The sequence below is a fragment of the Cervus canadensis genome, chromosome 28 (genome assembly GCF_019320065.1).
Source record: "Cervus canadensis isolate Bull #8, Minnesota chromosome 28, ASM1932006v1, whole genome shotgun sequence".
NCBI lineage: Eukaryota > Metazoa > Chordata > Mammalia > Artiodactyla > Cervidae > Cervus > Cervus canadensis.
In genome coordinates this window covers 11,656,407-11,666,363 of record NC_057413.1, presented here as the reverse complement: position 1 = coordinate 11,666,363, position 9,957 = coordinate 11,656,407, and positions in this window count along the sequence as shown.

Genomic DNA, 9,957 nt, shown 5'->3' with positions numbered 1-9,957 from the left:
TGCTGTTTGACAGATGAGTAGAAGGAGTCACAGAGGTGTTGCTTGCTTGAAGTCCTAAAACTCACAAGCAGAAGCTGCTAGTTTCCTATTCTGTCAGAGTAAATGGTGCTACTATTTTTGGTTCGGTGTTCTTTTCCATTTCTGGTTATCGTGATCAGAGAGAGAGAGACAAATTCTACTTTGTTTCTAAGATACTCTGTGATCTCTTTCAGGCAGCTCACAAGCCATGTATTGTCACGGAAACTCTCACATAGTAAGGTCCTTGGGTGACGGTGGCAGGTGGGGGCTCATGTGTTCAAACCCACGCAACAAAATAAAAAGAAAACATTACCTCAAACTCTGTGCCAGAAATGATAATGAAATCTGTGGACTTAACCCTTCTTTAATAACTTGTCAAAATCTGTTATCTCCTTAAAGCTATGCCCTTTGGAAAGAGCGAGAGGTGAATACATCTCACTGGTAATGAGTAACATTCACTGAAAAAGCATTTAATGAGGGTTTAAAGGGGTTAAAATTATTTCAAGCATTTAGGAAAATCCCGAATTCTATCTATATGCTGAAAAGCATAATATGATAACAGAGCCTAATAATACAGGGCCATTATCATCCCAGGAAGAGCTTGGTTTCAGGGGTACAAGAGAGGTGCACCAGTTCTTCTCAGCAGAGACTGAGAAGATGGGGGGGAAAGCAAATGAGGAGGTTGTTACAGATCCAGCCAGAATGTTTCATCATGTTTTTCAATTGGGATGGTATTTCACAATGCAGGGTGTATGGATAGAAAATTACCAGTCTCCTTCTAGACTTGGAACTGCCTCTGTGGCAAGGAGACTTGATGCTCTTCACCCTCCCAAATCCCCACCTGCCAGTACACTTGATTTTGTGCAATCTTTTCTTCTTGAGTGTGAGCTGGTCGGGTAACTTGCCTCTAATCAATGAAATCCATCAAGACAGAGGGTTCCCTTTCTGGATTAAATGATCTAAGATGGTCATGTCCCAGCTGCTGGCAGACTCTCCATGGCTGGCTTTGATGCAGTAAGTGGCTGTGTCGGGGAAGTTCACGTGATCTTGGGACCTCAAGGCAGCCTTTGGTCAAACAGCAAGCCAAACTCCACGCTCAGACTCCTGACCATGGCGTCCTAACTGAGACAATTAACGTGTGCTGTTTAAGTTGGGAAAACAAATACCAGCACGAATTCATCATGCCCTCTCACCCCTGCGTCTTTCGTCCATCTGTCCCTTCCACCAAGAATGTCCTTCCTTATCCTTTCCCGCCATCTGGAAGACTCCAGATCTTGTGATAGTCAGCCATGACACTTCTTCCATGGAACTTTTTAGAACAGTGGAATTTTTTTCCCTTTGTGCCTTTAAGGCACCTTGTACCCTTTCTTGTCATGCTTGTTGCATTTTCATTGATGAAATATGGGTGTGCCTGTTCACTGGACTGTGAGATCCTTGAGAGCAGGGGCTGAACTTCTCCATCTGTTTCCCCAGCGTCTACCAGAGTGTCCACCCCTGTGTTTACAATATTAGTATCTGCAAATTGGATAAACAGTGTCCAGAGGAAAATTACCCAGACTATGCCTTTGTAAACATGCCAAGGATCACAAAATCATCCTGGTTAAATCTCACTGTCTTAGAGGTTTAAATAAGCAGTTTCCCAGTTTGTGCTGTTGGCCTCTAGTTTTGAAACCACACTCCTTGTGGTTGATTGCATTAACATTTCAACATAGGAAAAGGGCCTGAGATACTCAGATAATTCATTTACTTTACATCAAGAACAGAATGAGACCTGGATGCCTGACTACTGTCTTGATTTTCAGTGCTTTCCAGTCTCTTACCCCACTTTGCATCCATTCCAGCTGTCCTACTTCTACATCCCTCCTCTTGCCATTGTCTTTTGTTTCTTAAAGGCCCAATCCTCTCCCACCATGGCCTCCATACTAGACTGTATGCAGAATCACTCATAGGGCACCTCAATGGTAAAAGTGGCCCCTTACCCTACCAGTGAAACTGCAATCTGTGGACACCTCTTGTACGACATCTCTTATAACACTTCTGTCCATAAAAATAGGAACTTTATACCGGCTCTTCCTTTGCTTGGCAGCATCTCACAATGGTGTGCTGAGAGACTTCTTTACACTTGAAGGTTAAGTGCATGGGCTCCAGTTAGACGATCACTGCTTTCATTCATCAGCTGTGACACCTTGGGCAAGCTATTTCTCCATACTTAAGTTTCCTTATTAGTCAAACAGAGTGTTAATAGTACTTACCACACAGAACTGTTTCAAGAGGTTTGGGCTTATTGATACATCCCTCAAGCTCTTGAAATAGTCCCTGGCACTAGATAACTGCTTGCTCTTGCTGAAGATTACAAAGTTTGCCAAGTAATAAGAAACATGTGAAAAAAGATTGACATGCTAAGTTCTGGCCAACACAAAGTTAGAGAAACACCATGCAGGAAGCATTCAATATTGTGGCATTGGGCAAGTCCAGGTTGTGTCAAAGGATGCGATTGGTTCAGTTTTTTTTAAAGTTAATTTACTTTTAAAATTTTCTTGGCCATGCCACACGGCATGTGGGGTCTTAGTTCCCCAACCAGGGATCAAACCCACTTCCCCTACGTTGGGAGTGCAGAGTCTTAACTGCAGGACCACCAGGGGAGTCCCGCAATTTGTGATGCCCATCTCTTATTTTCTTGCCTTTTCTGTTTGGTTAACAGAATGATGTCCTTCCTTCAGATGTCTCTGCATCCTGGCACCCTCATCCCAAGGATCTTGGTAATTATCCTTCCAGCTATGAGAAAGGACAAGTTTTACCTCCACTTTTTTAAATGTGAAAACTAAGCCATTGAAAGATAAAATAGGAACTGATGGATATACTTTGGCCTATGCTTATTTAAACCCTTTTAGGTGCAAGGCTTCCTGTTACAGCTTCATGAAGAGGGTAGTCCACATTAATTTCTCCTTCTTCTAAAGGAGAAAGCCTATAATATGCGTCTTGCTCAACAAGTTACTATTTCATTGTTCTCTGCTTCATGCATATTAGTTATGTTTCACCAAGGATACTGTAAACTTCCTAAGGATGAGGACTAGATTCTGAACCCCTCTCATCCTGCCCTAATCACCCCAGGGCCAGATATCAGATCACTAGGGACAGTCCTTATGTCCCAGAGAGCATTGAAATTATTCAATCTAGCCGACCCTGAGTCTGCCTTGCCTGCTACCATGCCAAGTCCATTATTTCCCCCAAAAACCACAATAAAGGTGCCTACCCATGGTTTCCTTCTCTGTTTCTCTCTGCCGACTCATCTTGCAAAAAGGGTGGACTGTGGTAGACAGCACTGCTCTTGTTGATCCTGATATCTCTGTTCTACCAAATTCTCCAAGTGTTGGTCTCTTCCAATCTTATCCTGCAAATTCTGCTAATGAATGACAAGGGCAAGAGAAATGTTTGCCAACTAGGTCCTGCATGAGAGTGTCTGTGACCTAGTCTCTGTTTAAGAAGCTCAAAATATTTGATAATCCAAATTAGAACCAGGGTTGTTCAGAGGGTTCCAGTTACTCCAGGCTTATCCCAAAGGATGGCCAATATTAGCTATGATGTGGGTGTACATGAAATCTACCAAACTTGTTTCAGCCATCTCAAAAGCAGATGAGGACTTCATGACGCCAAATGTGTGTTATCATAGCATCCTGTGAGAGGCTGAATCACCGAGCTAAAAGGTGAGGCCAGGAGCCGGGTCGATGGAGCTTTTTTTTTTTTTTTTAAGATTTCTTATTTTTTTTTCACATGTAGAACATTTTTTAAAGTTTTTACTGAATTTGTTACAGTATTGCTTCTGTTTTATTTTATTTTATTTTATTTTTTGGTCATGAGGCATGTGGAATCTTAGCTCCCTGTCTGGGGATCAATGCACTGAAAGGCAAAGTCTCAACCACTGGACCACCAGGGAAGTCCTCTGATGTCGCTTTGAAGCCCGATATTGTTCAATCACTTTGAGCAACATCCACACCTTCCCTCACCTCCATTTTTTTCTTCTGTTGGTTGTTGATAATAGTAGGATCATGGTAAAGGGCAAACATTTGTAAAATCCTTGCCTATCATAGTGCCTGCTATGGAATATGTATTTGATCAATGAAAGATATTAGTGCTATCACAGAAGTGTATACAACTTAAGTCACCACTTCCTGGTCTTCATTAATTGGGCAAATAAGTCTTCCTTATTTCTCACTCCCCTAGAATGAGTGAATCTGCCCAGAAGACAGAATTACCTAGAATGCCTCCGTCAATACTTTCCCATTTTGAGATTAAGATCAGGATTTATCATTTTGTTTTGTTTTACTTGTGGACATAAAAAATTCCTAGCCATTTAAATGAAAACAATTGTATCTATATATAAAAATCTATATCATGGGTTAAAGTATTAAAAGTGACAGCTTAGGGTCAGAGTGATGTTTCAGTGATATCTTAATGGTGCACTACAAAACTCCAAAATGTTTGCTTTATCCTCATTTCAAGTCATCAGAGTGGGCACTGGAAGGATTTTTATTAATAATACATGGGGCACCATGTTAGACTGACAGTGGTGACTAGCTGTCTAAAATTCTTTCTGGGACAGGGCAGATATAAACAAAGCAACCAATAAAAACTGTAACCAGGGAGACTTGCTCCCTGGGAATATGGTTTCAGGTGGAAAATTCCTATGCACCAGTTTAATAAACTATTTTAAGTTTGTTCCTATGGCATAAAGGCCATTTTTGTGTGTTAGTCAACATCCACATGGCCCGTGCTAAACATGGACTTCCTAAACAGAGAGGATATTGGCATCACTCCATAGAACATCCAGACAAGGCACTAATAGGTGTCCTAATGATGGGAACCTGGATAATTTTAGTTTCTCTTGATTTGTTTTCCATGTAAATGTGATAGGATCACAGTATGAGAGGGCAAGGCATCTGAGAGATTATGGCTGCACAAATACTGTATGAACTGAAACCTCAAAAATATCCCACCACTCAAAGACAAATGACCAGATGATAGTCTACTTCAGATGCAGAGGAAATAGGGCTGCAGTCCAGGTGATTGGAGTGCTTTTCTTCTCATTCTAAAGCTGCTTGACCCTTGTAAAACATCATCACAAATTTTAATACAGTATTTAAATACTCTTATCCTTACAGCAAATGTAAGTGTTGTAAAGTGGTATATCTGTTAGAATCTTCTGAAATTGTTGCGAATCAATGGTGACATGAATGGTTCAGAAATGAATGTGAAATGAAAGGATTCAGGTATGAGAAAATAATGGTATCTATGGAGTCTTGTGCAAATACACTTTAAAACCTATGTTTTGTGTTGTTTTCTTCTCAAAGAAAAGTGCTTCAAGGTCCATCTTTAACGGCTGTTTAAACATCTTGTGTCTGAATTAGCAGCTTCCTGGTACTGAAACGTGACCGTAATATGTTCTCTGTTTTTGAAAGACGTCTCCGTGGCGTATTAATTTCTTTCAGGAACTGATATTTACTTTGAGGGGGATTGTGGAAGAGTCGTGATGATAATTCAGAAGACAAATAAGCCAAGGAACAAAATAGCTTGAGGTGGTAGTCACTCGGGCTAGGCTGAGGCCAGGTGTCTACATGTAGAATAAAGAGAGGAAATGATTTTGGACCAGCTTGGGGAAACTTTGGACTTGGAGTTAAATCGATTCTGCAACTTCAATTTAATTCTCTGCACAAGACAAATAACAAGAACCTGTATTCTCCCCTCTCCACGGTTACCCAAACACAGTGACATCATACAGGGGACCACTGGCAACTTCTTTCAAATCCACAGGATGAAGAACATGCTTGAGCCTAGCCTATGCCCTTTGCAACTTGTTCTTTACAGCAGTGCTGGCACTGTTCTCACGCCATTTTCTCATCTGTCAGGTGAAGAGGGAGCAGGGTGAGTAGTGGGAAGTACCCGGGGCTTAGACCTTCAAAGCCCAGTTCAAAGCCTCGAGTGCCATTTAATGGCTGTTTGCTTCAACTGCGCTCAGTTGTCTCTGCGCTTCAGTTAAGGTTTCCTCAGGTGTCAAACAGTAGCAGAGATACTAACCTTCTAGGGCTGTTGGGGGTGATTAAGTGGGATCACTTATGGAAAGCTTTCTGTACACAGTAAACAGCTGTGGATGTTATTATGGGGACCCAATGGCATTGACATCATGTATTGTTACCTAAATCATTCGTCCCAAGGAGTTTGCCAGCGATTTCTGGGAGTTGGTACAGGTGTGTCGGATCTGTTCCCCAGAATCCTCCTCATTTCCTGCTGCTCATCCCTCTGGGCTCAGCTCTCCATTGCCACTGTTGATGCTGTCTGGCCATTTTGGCGGCAAAAGAAAAAGCATTGCTTTTTCTGGTTTATCTTGTCACCCACCTGGGACAGGTCCTTTCTCTTAATCCCCATCACTGGGAAGACATCAGCTTGCATCTCAGTGAGAGCTTACTGGGAATTCAGAAATAGTGGGTAGGAAGCATAATTCAGAGAGAAATTTACCGACACAGCACACAGTCTGAGCCAAACTCCAGGTGCCTTGCTGGGTCCCCACAAGAAGAGCTCCAAACCGCTCTGTAGCTCAGAGGTGGGGCCAGAACCACTCCAGGCCTCAGAGAGAAGAGGACAGTTTTGCTCGCTCCGATATAAGGCTCACTTCTGTGTTCTCTGTTCCGTCCTAAAGTGATTCTTGTAGGAGGGAACCCACCTCACCTGGAGGAATGAGCTCTGGCCATGATAAAATAAAGGCACCCACAGTAACTGGGTGGGGAAGGGAGCCCCAGAACTTGTAACCCCCCACTCCCGCAAGCTTCTGGGTTTTCCTCAGGAGTCACAGAGACTCACAGCAAATGAGGCTGTGGAGCAGGTGAGGCTGGGCCACTGGAAGCTGTGTCTGGGTCCTGAGAGGCAGTTCTAAGATCCTTCAGCGACGATCAGTGGGATGGTGGCTGTCCTGTCTTCCTTTTCACAACTAGTTCAGGAACCGGGCCACATGGAGGCAGCAGGTCCTCAGGGAAGAGCAGCCCAAGGAGCTAGAGAGGGAGAAACAGCCAGAACAAGGGAGGCCAGAAGAGTAGGCAACGCTCCGTGGACTTCCCTATCTATCTAGGGATGTGGATCTGTTATAAATGTGTAATAAGTATGAAAATACATGTTGCTGTTAGCTGTTGTTGTTTAGTCGCTAAGTTGTGCCCAACCCTTTGTGACCCCATGGACTGTAGCCTACCAGGCTTCTCTGTCCATGGATTCTCCAGGCAAGAACACTGGAATGGTTGCCATTTCCTTCTCCAGGGGATCTTCCCAATCCAGGGATTGAACCTTTTTAAAAACTTATTTATTTATTTTATTTTTAATTTTTTTTAATTTATTTTTTTATTGAAGGATAATTGCTTTACAGAATTTCGTTGTTTTCTGTCAAACCTCAACATGAATCAGCCATAGATATACACATGTCCCCTCCCTTTTGAACCTCCCTCCCATCTCCCACCCCATCCATCTCAGGTTTCTGAACGATACAGCAATTTCTGTTGGCTCTCTATTTTACATGTGGTGATGTAAGTTTCCATGTTACTTTTTCCATACATCTCACCCTCTCCTCCCCCTCCCCATGTCCATAAGTCTGTTCTCTATGTCTGTTTATCCACTGCTGCCCTGTAAATAAATTCGTCAGAACCATTTTTCTAGATTCTGTATATGTGCATTAGAATATGTCTCCTGCATTGTCAAGCGGATTCTTTGCTCACTGAGCCACCTATTTTTTAAAATTTTTTGGCCACACCACAAGGCATGTGGGATCTTAGTTCCCCAACCAGGGATTGAACCCTTGCCCCCTGCCGTGGAGGCACAGGGCCCAAACCACTGGACCACCAGGGACATCCCCTGAAATTCTTTAAGCAGTATAGTTTGTGGTGATTTGTTAAACACCATAGAAAACAACACAATTGATATTTGTACAGAGTACTTTTTTCTGTCCTTTAGTTTCAACCTTTCTAGATCCTAATATTTTGATTGTTTTTCTTATAAGCAGCACATAAATAGAAAAAAATCAACTATCACAGTATTAAATGTATATGTATATACATATGTGTGTGTGTATGAATAAAACCTATATATGTGTACGTATGTATGTATATTCAATTGCTGTCTTTAAATCTTGGGTCTTAACTCCATCCATCAGCATTTATTTTTTTTTAAACTTTCAATGCTATTTTCTCTCCTCCTTCCATTTGTCTCCCAATCTCTGCTTTTAAAAGAGCCAAGATATTATTGTTTTCTTATAATTTGTTTTCTTGTTGACCGTTTTAAATACACAAAGTGGCTGAGCCTTATATTCGATATTTACCCGCTTTTTGCTTATGTAGCCTCTGAAAAACTTTCTATCACAGTCAGTGACCTTGTACAGAAAAAGGTCCCCACCATCGTTCTAAGTAAACACTGGAACATAATGCCCGACAAAGCAGCCTGACTATGGAATGTGGGTAGCAAATTTGCAGCCTGGCTAGCCTGGCAGGGAAAGCATTCAAGAGGGCTCTTTGTGTTGGAGCAAAGCAGCAGGAGAAGACTAAGGGCAAAAGAGGTAACACAGGCCAAAGCTTGCTGGCATTTGTGGATCTGATTCCAACAGGTTTAATATAGCTCGAGTCAATAGTGCACACGTAGTTGTGAAGTCAAGCATCATTAGGACCGACTATTAAGATTGACACTGGGGACCTGCAGGCAAAATGCTTGGAATGAATGTATGGTTTTTCTTCAAGACAGGCTGGGAGAACATACCCCATCAAGATGCTACAGTTCTGATGGGTGCGTTAAACGATGTGAAACCAAGTAGACCAGAATACAGAGGATTTTGTCATCAGAATGAGAAAGATTCAAAGACCAGCTGTGTGTTTGCTACCTGAGCTAGCCTTGGCAAGTTCATGGGGGAAGATTTCAAACCTTGGATTGGTCTGGTGAGAGAGATTTAATGGGGCAGACAAAATGTTCAGCACTTCATATAGACATAATTGATCCCAACTTCCAACTGTATAAAAATAAGACCAGGCCTGTCAGGGATGATGAGACAATACATTGCACACGTGAAACCTCTACATTGCTCCAGGTTTCCAAGGACTATGGTTAATTTTCAAGGGGTTTCTGGCTCCAAAGCTCAAAAATCATAGCACCTCTTTATAGAGTCCTGCTGGCTACCATGGGCCTGTGTGGGGATGTTAGCTCATGATAGCCCCTGGTGAACACAGCTGCTTCAGCTCCATCATTCCTCTTACCATCAAGCATCGTATTCAAATTCTTAGAAATCTGAAGCTAAAGATGTTCCTTTATCCTTTTCAGGGCGAGGAGGAGGGATTCTGAATTTTGTTATTTACATTATGTGTGTTGCTAAATTGCTTCAGTTACGTCCAGCTCTTTGCCACGCTGTGAATGGTAGCCCGCCAGGCTCCTCTGTCCATGGGATTCTCCAGGCAAGAATACTGGAGTGAGTTGCCATGCCCTCCTCCAGGGAATCTTCCCCACCCAGGGATATCGAACCCATATCTCTTAGGTCTCCTGCATTGGCAGGCAGGTTCTTTACCACTGAGCCACCAGGGAAGCCCTGTTTATATTATAGCTAACATTAATTGAGTTTTCATATATGTAATATAAGGTGTTAAGCACTTTATGTGATCTCATTTATCCTCTCAAGTCCTATAACTGAAGATAACTTTTTTGAAAGAGTAACGTTTCGAAACAATATATGGGAAAACCACACTGTACATGTGAGAACATCGACCTAAAATGATCAATACCAAGGCTTTTGGCAATAAAATTACTGGAAAAAAATCTATTGGACATCTAGCTAAAAAGAACATGCAATTTATACAGGGAAAAATTGGATTATCGTCAGACTGTTTAATAACAAAGAGTGAATAGATAACACATATGTATGTGTATGTA